At 66.1% G+C, this 14,755-nt stretch overlaps 1 pseudogene across 1 annotated transcript; it reads left to right on the top strand.

The window, feature by feature from the left end:
* The first annotated feature begins 1,044 nt into the window (after positions 1–1,044).
* On the top strand, positions 1,045–14,565 carry LOC309594861 (U3 small nucleolar RNA-interacting protein 2-like; annotated as a pseudogene). The gene is made up of 22 exons: positions 1,045–1,095; positions 2,747–2,824; positions 3,919–4,068; positions 4,270–4,366; positions 5,475–5,533; positions 5,799–5,936; positions 8,124–8,226; positions 8,494–8,547; positions 9,051–9,277; positions 9,913–10,012; positions 10,113–10,186; positions 10,296–10,337; positions 10,571–10,703; positions 10,915–11,030; positions 11,283–11,375; positions 11,484–11,708; positions 11,897–11,959; positions 12,039–12,184; positions 12,283–12,362; positions 12,484–12,557; positions 12,648–12,827; positions 14,493–14,565. The product of its transcript is annotated as a U3 small nucleolar RNA-interacting protein 2-like (transcript).
* The last annotated feature ends 190 nt before the right edge of the window (positions 14,566–14,755 follow it).

The following is a 14,755-nucleotide window of genomic DNA, read 5'->3' as shown; positions in this document are numbered from 1 at the left end:
GGCTCCTGCGGAGGGGGGGAACGGGGGCACTTCGGGGGTGCCCCCCTGGGGGGGGTGACGTTGGGGCCCTTTGTGACACCCTGTGTCACCCAGCCCTGCCCCTACAGTGTCGGTGTTGGGTCAGGGTGGGAGCAAGGAGCCCCCCAAGCACGGCCACCTCTGCGCCACTGCCCCGGCAGGGCAGCCCCAGGGGGCGCAGGGTCCTTCTCACCCCTTGCCTCCCTCCCTTCCTTCCGCAGGATGGCGGGGAGACCCCCCGACCACCCTAGGCGGGCCTGGGAGGAGGAGGACAGAGCTGCCCCAGCTCCCAGCTCCAGGCCAAAGCCCAGTGAGATGTGTAAGCTTGAGCCGCTGCAGGCAGGTGAGTGTGTGGGCGCTGCAGGCAGGGGGCTGCCCACCCTGCTCTGCCCTGTCCCAGGCTCCCATCCCCCAGGCGGGCTGGCATCGGGGCTCCCACGGCACAGTGGCCAGGGAGCCAGCCCTCTCATGGCATCCCGGGACAGGGACTCTCCCTGCCCCGCAGTGCCAGCGTGTCCCTCACCTGGGCAAGCCAGGGCCCCCTCCCCGTGCGGCCCTCCAGCATCGCACCTTTGCCCCTGGGGCACACAGGGGACACCAGCATCCCAGCCTTGAGCCAGGGCTGGTGACATCACCGGGAGCTGGGCAGAGGGCTCGAGTGTTCCCCCCTGCCTGCCCCCCAGCCCTGCCTGCTCTCTCTCTGCCAGATTCATGCCACTCTGCCTTGGCTCTGCCCAGGGAGGAAGCGTATACCCTGGGCATCATCCGAGCCTTCCTCCGGAGCAGACCAAAGGTAACCTTGGCCAGTTCTACGAGGCGGCGCCCCTGTCTCCTGGCCGATCTTTCTGACCCCATCCCGTGCTCACAAGGTGCTGGGGGCTGTGCTGGCCACCCCGCAGCTCTCTCTCTCCCCCCTGACACTGTCTGTCCATCTGTCCCCTCCCCGGCTGGCAGCAAGAGGACCAGAAGCTGCAGTTTCTGGCCTCCGTCCACACCATCTGCAGCACTACCAGAGTGGACTCCACCATGTGGGACATGCTTTACTTCTGCCAGCTGGAGGTGGCGGAGACCATTGAGGTGAGGGGACAGCCAGCCAGGCTGAGGCAGGGGCAGCGTGCAGTGGCATGGCCCTGGGGGCAGGAGAGGGCTCGGCCAGGCAGCGGGGTGTGGATGAGCACTGCTCCGGGTCTCCGTCCTTGTAGATGCTCCAACGCCACCTGGGTGGCCCGGCTGGAGCCCAGGCTTGGACCCGATGACATTTGCAGGTCTCTCGGCCAGCCTGTGGCTCTGTAATGGGCACAGCCCTTCCCACCACAGGGCTTGGGACCGCTGGGTGCTGGGTGGGGAGGGGGTGCCAAGATGGGGGCACCTGGGCTCTGCCAGCCCCGCAGGCTCTTGCTGGCCAAGGGAGACTGCCCATCCCGATCCGTCCCACCCTGCTGTGCTCCACAGGTGCTGCTGCAAGAGGAGCCCGCTGACCACCTGGACACTGCGGTGCGGCAGCAAGCCATGCTGGCCATCAGCTCCATGAGGTAGCTGCCCCAGCCCCCAGCTTGGCCTTCCTGGTGCTGGGCAATCCCAGGTCGGGGGCTTCCCCAGCCCTGGGTCCACGAGGGAGGCAGACAGCAGGGCAGGGGGTGCCACAGGGTTTTCCCCCCAAAGGCGAGTGTCAGTGTCATGGGGGGGTTGAGATGTCCCCTGCAGTGTGGGGATCAGCCCAGGTCTCCAACCCCGGGGTCTGCTTCCTCCTTGCTGGATCTGAAGAGCAATTCTCTGTCCCCACAGCCAAGCGGGGCTGCTTCTGCAGGAGAAGAGCAGCAGCCTCCTCCAAATCTGCTTCTGCAGCATCTTCTACCTGCCTCCGCAGGACAGCCAGGGACCCACGGCTTTCCTCTACTCCCAGGTACGCCACAGGGTGAAACACAGGGACCTCCCCCACCCCGAGGCCCCTTCCTGGGCACCGCAGGGCCACAGACATCCCCCCCCCACCCCGAGGCTTCCAGGGCTGCCCCCAAGACTCTGTCCGCCTCACAGACCCTGGCTGCGATGGACAGCATGCTGCAGGCACTGGTACGCAGCGCCGGCCCTCTCGGCATCCTGGAGCTGCAGAAGATCTTGCAGGTCGGGCCTTGGCACAGGGTCGCCACGGGCAGTGACCCCCGGGTTGAGCAGTGCCCCCTGCCCAGTGCCTGGTGCAAGGAGGGGGGCAGGGAACATCCCTCCTTCCCTGCCGTGCCCCCCACCCAGCCCGCTGCCTCCTGGCTGCTGCCAGAGACCCTTCTCCTCCTGCCCCAGCCCGCCTCACCCCTGCAGCCTTGCCCACTGCCCATCCTGCCCAACACTCCCTCCCAGATGGACCTGCCTGCCTGGCAAGGGGAGACCAGCCCTGGGGCTTTCCCCTTCCAGCTTCACCACAGGCCATATCCCAGAGCCCGCACTGCAGGTCCCCAGGCAGGTGGTCATCCCAAAGCCTTGGGGTCCTCGGGTGGGGGGCGCAGGCACTTTTTTAGGTGGGAGTGAGTGGAAAGCAGCAGACGCAGCAGCAGGAGTGTGATGCGGCGACCTGCCTGGCCGCAGCAAGTTGCCGCGAGGGGCAAGAAGGACACGTGCCCCATCCCGGGCACTGCCCCGGCGCAAGCCTGGCTGGGCTGGGCTGTGCCATGCCACCTCCCTGGCACATCAGCAGCTTTTCTCCTCCCAGCTCCTGCTGTCCTTCACCAACTCCCAGCTGGCAGCAGTGCAGGAGAGGGCCATGGCACGGATTGCCAGGCTAGCCAAGTTCATCACCACCTGCCCCCTGCTGCAGGTACGGAGCTCCTGGCCTGGGCAGCCCCTGTGGCCCTGAGCCCCAGCACCTCCCGGGGAAGCTGGGCACCCAGTCAGCAGGAGGTCAGGAGCAGGAGTCTTTGCCCTGCCCCTGTCCTGTCCATGCTCTCTCCCAGGGCAGAGCAGGGCTGCCACGGGCACAGGCAGGAACCTGCGTCTGGCAGCGCTGCCCTGCTCTGGGCTGCTGCCTGGCTGCTCTGGGAGCAGCTGGGGCTCACCTTGTGCCCATGCTGCCTCTCTTCCCCCAGCTCTGCCCCTGCTTTGCACAAGCCACAGTCAGACATCAGTGCTCCAAGACACATCGGTTTGCGATGCTGGGGAAGCTGGTGGGGCACCTCACCCTCTGCTGCACCTGCAAGGACCAGGGGACCCGCCACGAGGCTGCAGAAGCTCTCTATCACCTGCACACCTTCGTCCTGCAGCAGAGAAGTAAGAGAAGCTGTGTCGGGCTGGGTGCCCCGAGGCATGGGCAGCCAGGGGCCGCTCTCCTTGGCAAGAGAAAGCTTGATCCAACCCGCCTGCCCGAAAAGCCATTTCCCCTCACCCCTGCTCACAGTAGCCCTGGACCCTCCCTGGTTTCTGCTCCCCAGACCTGTCTGGGTGCCCTCTTTCTTTGCCAGTGACTTTTCAGCCCGATGCTCTCAGACTGCACCTCCAGCTCTGCACCCTCGCTCTGAGAACCCTGGTTTTGCTCCTCCCCAGGCAGGTGGCCCTGGCTGCATGACACAGGGCAGCTGCAGGAGGCCTGGCAAGTGAAGCAGCCCTGGCAGCTTTCACAAAACGGCTGTGCCAGCGAAATCTTCTTGGTAAGAAGTGCCTTCGGCCCCTGACCAGGGGGGTCGGCATGAGTGAAGGGATACCCAATGCATGGGGATGATGGGAGCTCGTGCTGTTTCTGAGCAGGGGCTAGGCAAAGGCCCCCAGCGAGCTCCAGTTCCCCACGGGACCCTGACCCCCACTGTCGGTCTCCTCCCCAGCGCACCCTGACTCTGCGTCTCACTCTCACTGCACAGCTGAGATGCTCTGGGTGACGCTCTGGGTGACAAATCTTCCCTCCTCTCCTTCATCTCACAGATGTTCACGAAATACCTCCGACCCTCCGACCAGGCAGACATCATCCTCATGGCCATCGAGAGCTTCAGAGACCCAAGCATCTACAGCATCAGTGTGGCTGCCCACATGGTGGACATCCTTGTGGCAGACCCTGCCTTCCAGGCAGGGCAGGTGAGGAGCCCGTGGGTGGCATGGCCGATGCTCCAGCCCAGCGGGGGACCTTTCCTCCCCCGGCTCTGCGCCTGGCCAGCACTGATGCTGTCTCAAGCCGGCGTACTGCAACGGGAACGGAAGCACCTCCCAGTGGGAGCTGGGTAAACGGCCACGCTTGCCCTGCTGACATCCCCACTCCCACCCATGTCTGCCCTCCAGGTGCTGAACGTCATGTGGGCCATCTACAGAAGCCTGCCCTCCATCAAGGCGCTGGTAGCCCTCAACAGCTTGGACAGGGCCCTGCTGGTGCTGATGGGCAAACATCCCAGCGAAGTGGTGGCCAGCCTGCTGCAGTGCTCCCCAACGTGCACCCCGTATGGGGCCCACCATTCTTTGGGGCTCCTCTCACACTGGGAGGGGGGCCCCAAGACCCTCCTGAGGGACTTCAGCCCAGCCATCCTCCGGGGTGTCCCCGCTGACAGAGCCCTGGTTTCCCGCAGTGTCGCCATGGCCATGTGGAAGACGATGCTGTCCGAGCCCCAGGCTGCAAAGAAGGTGCTGCAGGAGCTGCTCAGCATGCTGATGAACCAGTCGCTGCGCAAGACCTCCACCTCCCCTAAGGATCACCCGCGCATCCGCTCCCTGGCTGTGAGTTGCTGACCTCCGGGGCTGCTCTCAGCTGTGCGGGGCCGCTGCTCCCCTTCCCTGCCCACCCCAAGCCTTGACCTCCCCAGGGGCGCAGGGACATCTTGGTGTTTGGGTGTCTTCTGCAGGCAGCCAGGACGATAGGCGAGATCCTCCTGCAGCCCACCTGCCTGCAGCAGGTAGAGGCGATTTTCCCCCAGTTTTTCCTGGTGCTGCTTTTCCAAGTGTCGTTCACCACAGAGCTGACGCTGCAGGAGGTGCACATCTTCTGGAAGGAGCACCAACAGGATCTGCTCACTCCCATCAGGTGCTGCATCCCTGCCCTCTCATCCTTGCCAGCCACCTGGAGCCAAGCCAGGGCTCCCAGTGGGAGCTGAGCATTTCTTCTTGAGCAGGTCTGCGGTGCAGTCCATGAGAATGCTGCTCTGCAGCATGGGCTTTGAGAGCCAGGTGCTGGCCATTGAGGCGCAGGGTGGCTGGGACACCCTGCTCAGCGCCCAGACCCACCTCATGGGAGTGCGGATTGTGGCCAGGTGAGAGCCCCTTCTCCCTGCTCCTCGGGGACTGGGCACCCCATGCCACCCCCTCCCTTGGGGCTGATGGCAGCAGGGTCCCCGTTGCTCAGAGAAAGTGCTGCAGAGTGGTGATGTCCAGACTGGTGCGAACCCCAAAGAGATGTGCCTGCCTGTCTCAGGCCTGACCGTGCCTCCTTCCCCCTGCCAGGGAGATGATGAAGACCCCAAGACCCCTGCGCTCCACCATCTTCTGCCATCTGGCAGAGCTCCTCAGTGTGGAGGACCCCACCTGGGAGATGATCGCCATGGTCTTCCTCGTCGAGGTGAGCCTCGAGGTGGCACTGCTCCAAACTGCCTCCAACGCTCGGCTCGCCCATGCCCACCGCTGTGGGGGGAGCTGGGGCGGTGGGTGGGCTCCGGTTGGTACCATGGAGGAGCAGGCGAGCAACCAGGGCGGTGTGGTGTGGGGCACGGGGGCTCTCCGCAATCCCCGCCGCCTCCGTCCGGGTTTGGTCTTGCCCCAGCCTCCTTGCCCTGAGCTGATGGTTGGAGCCAGCACCACACCAGCTTCCGCTGCACGTGTTTCAGATGCTGGGCTGCACCGACCTCGGTGAAGAGCTGGACCGTGCCCTGGAAATCTTCCCCATGTATCTGCGGAGCCAATGCTTGGGGATGCCCAGCCTGGTGCTCAGGGGCATCCTCAGGCTCACCGAGAGGCCCGACGCGGTGAGTAGGGGACAGCCGGGAGAGCAGCCCAGGCTGGAGCAGTGGGTAGTGCGGCGGCTTAGGCTTTTCTGGGCATCGGGAGCTGTGCCGGCTGCAGCCAGCTGTCCTGCCTCCCTGGCCCTCTGCCCCACGGCTGTGCCGTGCAAGGAGAGAGGCAGCAGTGCCAAGGGGACCGGGCTCCCTCTGCCAGCATGTCCGGGCAGGGATGCTGGCAGCAGAGCGACCAGCCTGAGCGTGGGGTCTGCAGAGCCTGAGCGGGGGGTGCTGAGCCCCAGGGTGAAACGCAGTGGCTGTGGTGGGGGCTGCTGGCAGCTTGGGCAGCTTTGCAGGCAGTGCTGGTCGCCCACCAGCCTGCCCAAGGGGTCTGGTGGAGAAGGAGGCAGCCGAGGGCTGGCAAGGAGCCAGCGCTGCCTGTCCTCCCCCTCTGCGCCCTGGACTTGCCATGGCCATGCCGGTAAGCCCTGTCTGCTGGGACCTTGCCCTCATAACCCACGCTGCCTGCTGAGAAGCCAGCGGGGAGGCCAGTGTTGGCAGAGAGGGTTTTCACCCCTGCGATTGGTCGCTGCTTTACAAAAAGGAGGTGGCGTGTCTCACACAGGCAAAGAGAACCCTTGTCCTGCTGCCACACATCATGGAGCAGCTGCAGGATGCTGACAGCGATGCCAGCGCCCTGGCCCTGTCCGTGCTCAGCAACATGATCCAGCTGCTGGAGGGGAAGGTGCCCAGCCTCACCGCCCTGGCACTAGCTGGCAAGCTCCAGCCACTCTTCAACAACGTAAGGCTGGGGGACAGCTCCATGCCCCCTTCACCCGACACCTCCATTCACGCCTCCCGCTGCAGCCCCGTGCTCTGCAGGGGGACGCTTGGCCCCACAGCCCCCAGACCCCATCGCTGCCCTCGGTGGCTCCGTGCTGCGTCCCAAGCCCCCGGCATGGACTCACCCTAGCTCGGCCTCCCTGCCGCGGTGGGGACGGTGGTGGCAGGAGGGCAGCAGGTGTGCTGAGCCCCACCAATGCGCACCCTGCCCTGGCAGCATCCCCCAGCCCTCCGCAGGGTCTCCCTCTCCGGACCCCAGCCCCGGGGACCCCAGCCCCCCTGAGCAGACCTGCATGCCGCAGCTCGCTCCCTTTTGGAACGGGGTTGCCTGCCACTGGTTTGGGGACATCCATCTCCATGTCAGCCCCTTGCACGCCATGGGCTTGGGGCTGAGGTCCTCCTCCCCTCCTCCCCCAGGAGTCAGGCACCGTGCGGGAGCTCTCCATCCGTCTCTTCCAAACCACGATGGGGCTCGTGGTGGGTGCCGAAAAGAAGAGGATGAAGAAGGAGGTGTGGGACAGCGTACTGCCGCTGCTCTTTCACCTGCACGACCTGGACAAGAGTGTGGCTAAGGTGGGATCCCAACCTGACCGGTCCTTTGGGCAGGGCAATGCTGACACTGGACCCTTCAAATGTGTGTCACCATGAGGTTTAACTTGCCCCTGGCGTCGGTCCCTGCAGCCTCAGAGACTGGGTTATGGCTCCGCAGCATCCTGGGGCCAAAAGCTTGAAGCCCCAATAGGCTTCCAGCCAGAGAGGGTGGCTGCACTTATCTTCAGCACCCTGGGGTGCTGACCCTGGTGGCAGCATCAGTCCCCCGCTGCTGTGTCTTCCCTGCACGGGCAGGGACAGGCTCCGAGCCCTGCCAAGAGGGGGGACACAGGGTCCTGTGACCCGAGTGGTGGTGGTGGCATCTCTCTGCTGCTCACCAGGCCTCCCTTGAAGCCCTCCGCAGCGCTGGCCAGTTCCTGAAGTGGAGGCAGCTGGCGCAGCTGGCCGAGATCGCGCAGGCATGGAGGATGAGCGAGTGCCTGGTAAGCGCAGCCCCAGTGCCCCCGGGATCCGACCTGGACGAACCCTGCCCCATGCCCAGTGCGGGGGACAGAGGGCTGTGCCCCTCTAGCAGCACGGAGCCTCCCGGAGCAGGCTCTGCTCCCTGCTGTCCTCTCCCCTGGGGTCCCAAAGGGGACCCTGCCACCAGGATGGCACCCCAGCATCCCTGGGGAGCCCTCTGCTCCCTCTGAACCCCGATGCCACATGGCAGGAAGCTGGGAATGTCGTGCTGGGGGGAAGGAGGGTAGCCCTGGGTGGGGGGATGGGACAACTGGGGGGCAGCTCTATGCCAAGCCTGCGCCCTTCTCCTCTCTCCAGCTGGCCAGGAAGAGGAGGAAGGCCAAGGACTACCTGCGCCAGAGCCAGCCTTACCTGCGGAGCCCGCAGGAGCCCCTGCGGCAGGAGGCTGTCAGGTTCATCGGTGAGCCATGAGCTCCGGGGTCCCTTCCTCTCTCAGGGTCCCTGTGTCCCGGGGCAGGACCTGTGGGGCACCCCTTCACCCCCTCTCACCCCTGCCTGCGCAGGTGGGGCTGGAAACAGGCCCATCCGTCCTCTCCCCGATGCTGCACCCCGGGGTCAGCCCTCCCCGGGGAGCTGTGCAGCCAGGCGGGCTGGGTGGCGGGGTCCCCGATGGGCAAGCGGGGTTCCTGACAGGCAGCAGGGTCCCTGACATGCTGCGTCCCCCCAGGGCTCATGGGACGGCAGGCGGATATGCGTGAGGAGATGGCATACATCAGAGAGGGTGAGTGAGGGCAGCGGGGAGGAGGCAGGACCCCAGCACGGAGCTCCCCCACCCTGGGCGAGGGGGACTCTGCTCCCAGCGGGTCTGTGGGGAGGGGGCTGTTTCTGGAGGGGGCTATTCCTGACCAGCAGCCTCCAGCCGAGCCACTTGCCCCCTGGCTCCCTCCTGGCCCTGCGAATCACGGGCTGCAACGTGCCCTGCCTGGAGGGGACAGAGGGCTGTCACCTCACCTCTGCTGCTTTGCGCCTGCAGTCCTTCAGGGCGCAAAGAAAGATGCCAGCCCCATGGTCTCCTCCCTGGCGATTCAGACGGACCTCATCCTGCAATGCGGAAGGCTGAAGTCGGGGTTTAACCTACAACAGCTGAGCTTACAGCTGCCGAGGGCGTGGATGAGGTGGCACTCGGCCCCCAGCGAGGACTCTGCTTGGGCAGAGACGAAGCAGCAGCCCCAGCCCTAGGATGCTCTGCAGGCCGGGGTATCTCCTCTTCCCAACATCTAACAGGAAAGAAGAGCCCTCAGCCCCCGAGGAGCCGGCGTCCTCCGGAGAGCAGCAGGACAGCCGCTCCTTCCAGCGGTCCAGGGCAAGACCTGCCCACGCGCTTCGTCTTTGCCACAAAGCACCAGCTTCTCTGCTGGGCGGTGAAACAGAGGGGAGGAGAAGCCCAAGCCAGAGCTGAAGCCAAAGCTGAAGTTGAAGCTGAAGCCTTCCCTCCCCCGGGCCACGCTGGGGTAAATCACATTTTCTGCCTCCCACCATCGGAGGAGCCTGCGCTGCCTTGGGCTGACGTGGCCGAGCCCGGGAGCTACAAAGCCACCGATGCTCTGGCTCCAGCGGCATCCCCAGCAGGAAGGGCAGCGCAAAATGAAGTTTCAGCACAAGAGCAGATTTTAGCTCTTGAGAGCATCGCTGGGACAGGCCCCCCGGCACCCGCCCCGGGCAGAGCCACGGCCCTGGCACAGCCAAGGACGGGTCCCTGGGACCCCCCAAAGGACGTGCGATGGGACCAGAGGCCCTGAGGGGCAGAACAAGCTGATGATGATTTGGGTACGCCATCACCGCCACACCGTCTCGGTGAGTGGGGGGTGCCGGGGCAGCGGCGGCCACGGGTGGCGGTGAGGGCCGGGCCGGGGAGAGGGAGGGGGGCGAGAGGCACTGCCCCGGCGGGGTCGCTCCGGCGGGTGTTGCCGCGCCTGTCCCCTTCCCGCAGGTCCCGGGCGCTGAGGGGAGGCCGCGGGCGGCGGCCGGCCGGCCCGTCGACGAGGAGGTGTCCAGCGACTCTGAGCCGGAGAGGTAAGGGCTGCGCCGGGGGGGATGGCGGTACCGGTGGGGGTGCCGGTGGCGGTGCTCACGCCTGTCCCCGCAGCCCGTTGTTGGGGCGGCGGCGGAGGAGGAGGTAGAGGAGATGCCGCAGGAGAAGAAGCTGCGCATGGCCAAGCTGTACCTGGAGCAGCTCCGCCAGTACGGTGAGCCCCACCTGGCCCCTGGCGCCGGTGCCCCGGCGGGGCAGAGAGGCGGGCAGCCCCCGGTGCTGAGCCTGGCCCTCATGCCCCGTGTCCACCGCAGAGGAGGAGCGGGCGGCGGCAGAGGAGGAAGAGACGCCCGCAGATCTCATCGGTGACCGGCTGAAGGAGGACGTGGTGAGCAGGGAGCGGGGCGCGTCCCCTTGGTCCCGGTGGCGCCGGCGGGCTCTGTCCCCCTCCCGCGGGGCTGGGGCTGCCTCCGCTGAGCCTCCTGCTTCTTCCCCAGCTCGAGCCGAAGGGCCGGCTGCAGCGCCTCATCGCCAAAGACGTAAGTGCCCAGTGCTGGGGGGCTGCCGGACTGTAAGTGCCGGCTTTGGGGACACTCAGGCATGGCCACAGCTGGTACCCCGACTTGCCATGCCAGCTATGGGACCACAGCCCTTCTCCCGCCCGGCGTGCCGGCTGCTGGCGCCCTGGAGAAGGAAGGGTGCTGTGCTCGGGTGCTCCCAAGCCTGGGGAAGGGACGGGGGCAGCCCAGCTCACATCCCGCTCTCCCTGCAGGTGCAGCCTCTGGATCCAGCCAGCATCCGCATGCTGCGGGCGCACCAGCTGCCCATCACCTGCCTGGTCATCTCTCCGGATGACAGGTTCATCTTTTCTGCTTCCAAGGACGGCTCCCTCATCAAATGCAAGTGTTCCCCTGGGGCCACGACGGGCTGTTCCCCCAGCCCGAACCCTGCGGGGACCCTGCAGCAGCAGGACCGTGGGTGCCTGTGGAGGTGGCTTGGCCCCTGGCCCCTCTGGGGATGTGCACATGCATCGTTTTGGGCTCTGTGGGAGGCTCACTGATGCTTTCCGGAGTGGTGGGAGGCTCCCAGGGGGTGACGGTGGTGCCTTTCCCGTAGGGGAGGTGGAGAGCGGGAAGAGGCTCTGCGTTGTGCCTGGGGGGAAGAAGGGCACTGGGGAGCGGCACGCGTCGCATGTCCTCTGCATGGCCATCTCATCGGATGGCAAGTACCTGGTACGGGAGAGGGATGCTGGCGCTGCCATGTGGGGCGGAGAGGTGGTGGTGGGGAGTGCATCTCCTCCCGGGGTCCTGGGGAGCCGTATCTCATGCCCAGGTATACTTTGCTGGGTTAAAGCAGCCCCTGCCTCCACCGGAGTCAAGAATGGGTCCCTAGGAACCCCCAAAGCACATGGGGTGGGAGCAGAGGCTGGCACGGGCCGCAGGTCCCCGAGGAGTAGGTCTCGGGTATCCCCTGTGTTCTGCCAGGCTACGGGAGACAGGAACAAGCTGATCGTGATCTGGGATGCAGCCAGCTGCAAGCGCCTGCACATCTTCACCGGGCACCGCAATGCCGTCTCGGTGAGTCAGGGGCATCAGCTGTGATGCCTGTGGGGCCAGGCAGCGCCATCCTCCCTGGTGCCCCTCACCGCTGCCCCCCCAGACGGACATCTGTCTGTCCATCCGCAGGGCCTGTCCTTCTGGAAAGACACGTACCAGCTGTACAGCTGTGGCTGTGCCCGCCGCAGCTCTTTGCCACCTCTCCCTCCAGTTTCGGGCACCAGGACGTCATCAGGTCATCACAGGGGTGGACAGCCTGAGCCGGGACTGCTGTGTGACGGCGGGGGGACGGGACGGCACCGTGCGGCTCTGGAAGATCCCCGAGGAGTCACAGCTTGTGTTTTACGGGCACCAGTAGGTCTGGGGCAGGAGAGGGGCCTGCGGGCAGGCGGGTCCAGCTGGGGCAGCGGTGTGAGGGTGCTAAGTGTCACCAGGAGCCTGCTGGCGCTCTGGGGACACTGACGCCCTGGTGAGCCCTTGCTTCCTAAATGGAATCCCAAAGCACGCTCGGAACTGCTGGTAGTTGCCTGTTCTCTCCGTAGGGGCTCCATCGACTGTATCCAGCTGATCAACGAGGAGCACATGGTGTCGGGCGCTGATGACGGGTGAGCGCGGGGCTGGCTGGTGCCCGGGGTGGGCAGGCGGTGCCCCCCGCAGCCCCCTCACCCCTCCCCGCCCTGGCAGGTCCGTAGCCCTGTGGGGGCTGACGAAGAAGAAGCCACTGGCGCTGGCCCGGCAGGCGCACGGCATGCAGGACTCCCAGGGCCTGCAGCAGCCGTACTGGATCTCCGCAGTGGCCGCTCTGCGCAACAGTGACCTCCTGGCTACAGGTGTGTGGCAGCCGCTTTGGAGCAGGGGTTTGGGGGGGCTGTCCTGCTCCCTTCCCTGGGTCAGGATGCATAGCAGGAGTCTCCTCTCTCTGCCCCAGGCTCCCACAGTGCCAGCGTGAAGCTCTGGAAGTGTGGTGAGGGATTTCGGAAGCTGGAGCCCCTCTGTGACATCCCCTTGGTACGGATGGGGAGGTTGGGGATGCTGGAGCTGGGCTGGGGGCGTCTCTTGGTGGGGGCTCCCCTCCCTGGGCGGCAGGAGGAGACTGCGGGAGCCCCTCACCCTGCCCTGTCCCCTCCAGGTGGGTTTTGTCAACAGCCTCAAGTTCTCCGCAGGCGGCGACTTCCTGGTGGCCGGCCTTGGACAGGAGCACCGGTACCGTCCCCACTCCCTGCCACTGCCCAGGGGCAGCCCCCTCTCCGCTGCGGCCCGGCCGAGGGTGACCCCCATCTCTCTCATCTATAGGCTCGGCCGGTGGTGGAGAGTCAAAGCCAAAAACAGCATCTGCATCATCCCCCTGAAGCGGAGGGCTGCAGCCCCCAGCCCCGAAGCCCCCGACAGCTCCTAGCCCCCTGGCCCCGGAGCCGCCGGAGCTGCGTCCCACGTCCTTCATGCGACCACCCTCCTGGGGCCGGCAGGGCACGAGTGGGGGGTGTCGCGTGGCCCCCCCACCCCTGCTGGCCCCCATATCGTGCTGTGGCTCTGCCCTCTGCGAGGGTCTGCCCCCTTCCCTCAGGTTCGGATGGACAGGAGCTGTGGCAGAGTCCATTTAAAAAAAAAAAAAAAAAAAACCAAACAAACAAAACCAAGACCACTTTATTCACATAAATTAAAAAAAATCACGCTCTTGCTCACGGAAAAAATCTACTCTTAAAAACTTGGTTGGGCTCAAATACCTGGGTCCTGTTACTTGCCCTCAGCCCCCGCCGGACCCCCCGGGCTCTGCAGGGGCCGGGGGGGCAGCGGGCATTGAGCCCCGCTCCTCTGCCCTGTCTCCCACGAAGGGGTGAGAAGCACTATGCACAGCGAGCGGGGGGACGGAGGGGGCTTGGGCCCAGCCTGGCAGCGCTCGGCGGCTTTCCCGGGGCCGAAAACGAGGAGGAAAAGGTGAAAATGTGCAAAGGGCCTGGGGGGGGGTGTCTCTGCTGGCCCAGGGAGGGGGGACGTGGGACACGGCTTGGCACAAGGGGGACATGAAAGGCCCCACACCAGGAAATCGGGGTGGGCGATAGGGCGAGGGCAGTGGGTGCTGGGGCAGGGCTCGGCGTGGCTCGGCGCAAGCGGGGCGTGACTTGGTGTGGCTCAGCAAGAGGGAGTCGGGTTGTGCACGGCGGCTTGGGGCAAGGGGCTTGCACCACAGCTGGTGCAGGGGTGGGGAACGTGTACCACAGTGCAGTTCAAGGGCCGGGGTCTGTGCACTGCAGCTCAGTGCAAGGGACGGGGGGCACGTTCACCGTGGCTCGGGGCAGGGAATGGAGGGGATGATGTGCACCTCAGCTCAGTGCAAGGGACGGGGACGTGGACGGACCGTGGCTTGGTGCAAGGGACAGGGGGACACGTACCAGGGCTCAGCGCAGGGGATGGGGGAATGTGCAGAACGGCTCAGTGCAGGTGACGCAGGGGACGTGCACCACGGCTCAGTGCAAGAGACGGGGGGACACGCACCATGGCTCGGTGCAGGTGACAACAGGGTCGTGCACCACGGCTCAGTGCAAAGGACTGGGGATGTTCACCATGGCTGGGTGCAGGGACAGGGGGTAGTGCACCAGGGCTCAGGGCAGGGGACAAGGGATGTGTAACGTGGCTCAGTGCAAAGGAAGGGTGACAACGTACCATGACCCAGCGCGTGGGACGTGTAGCTCGTGCTGGGGCGGGGGCCGAGCCTCCCGGCTGCCTCTGGCCCCTGAGCGGGCGGTGCCGCGGGCGCTGCTCTCCCTGGGGAGGGAGCCGGGGTGCAGTGCAGCCGCAGGCAGGAGCAGCAGCACCACGACCTGGCCTCCCCGTCCTTCACAAGGACGACGTCGTGGAGTCCACCACCTCACGGCCGTTGCGCACTGTGGGCACGTACTGCGAGGCCGAGCCTGGCCAGGAAGGCAGCAGTCAGGGGCAGGCTGGGGTCCGGCAGCAGCACCCCCCCCAGGGCATCCCACTGGGGTGGGCGATGGGTGCCCAGGGTGCTCCGTCCCCCAGGGCTGGGGTCGAGGGTGCCCAGGGCAGCTGTGTCCCCCCTGGGTTGGTGACAGGGGCCGGGGGCAGCTGCATCCCCCGGGGCTGGGGTGGAGGGTGCCCAGGGTGGCCGTGTCCCCCCAGGGTGAGGACAGGCCCCCGGGAGTGGTCCCCCCCAGCAGACCATGCTGCAGCCTTGGGGCTCACAGCCACGTGAGGCAGGGGGAGATGGGGGATTGGGACAGAGCCAAGGCTGAGCCATAGGGGACACAGCAGCCTCTATTGCCCTGTTCCCAGCTGTGCCCTACCCTGCACCCCTGTTTCCTTCAGGGGCCCGTGCTGGGCTGCCCCCAGCTCCCTGCCAGGAAGGGGGTGCTGCCCCCCAGCCCTTCCCCAGCCCCCCTGCA

Source organism: Platalea leucorodia (genome assembly GCF_965183815.1).
Source record: "Platalea leucorodia genome assembly, chromosome: 9".
NCBI lineage: Eukaryota > Metazoa > Chordata > Aves > Pelecaniformes > Threskiornithidae > Platalea > Platalea leucorodia.
The sequence above is the reverse complement of the archived record's forward strand: the minus strand, read 5'-3'. Positions and strand labels throughout refer to the sequence as shown.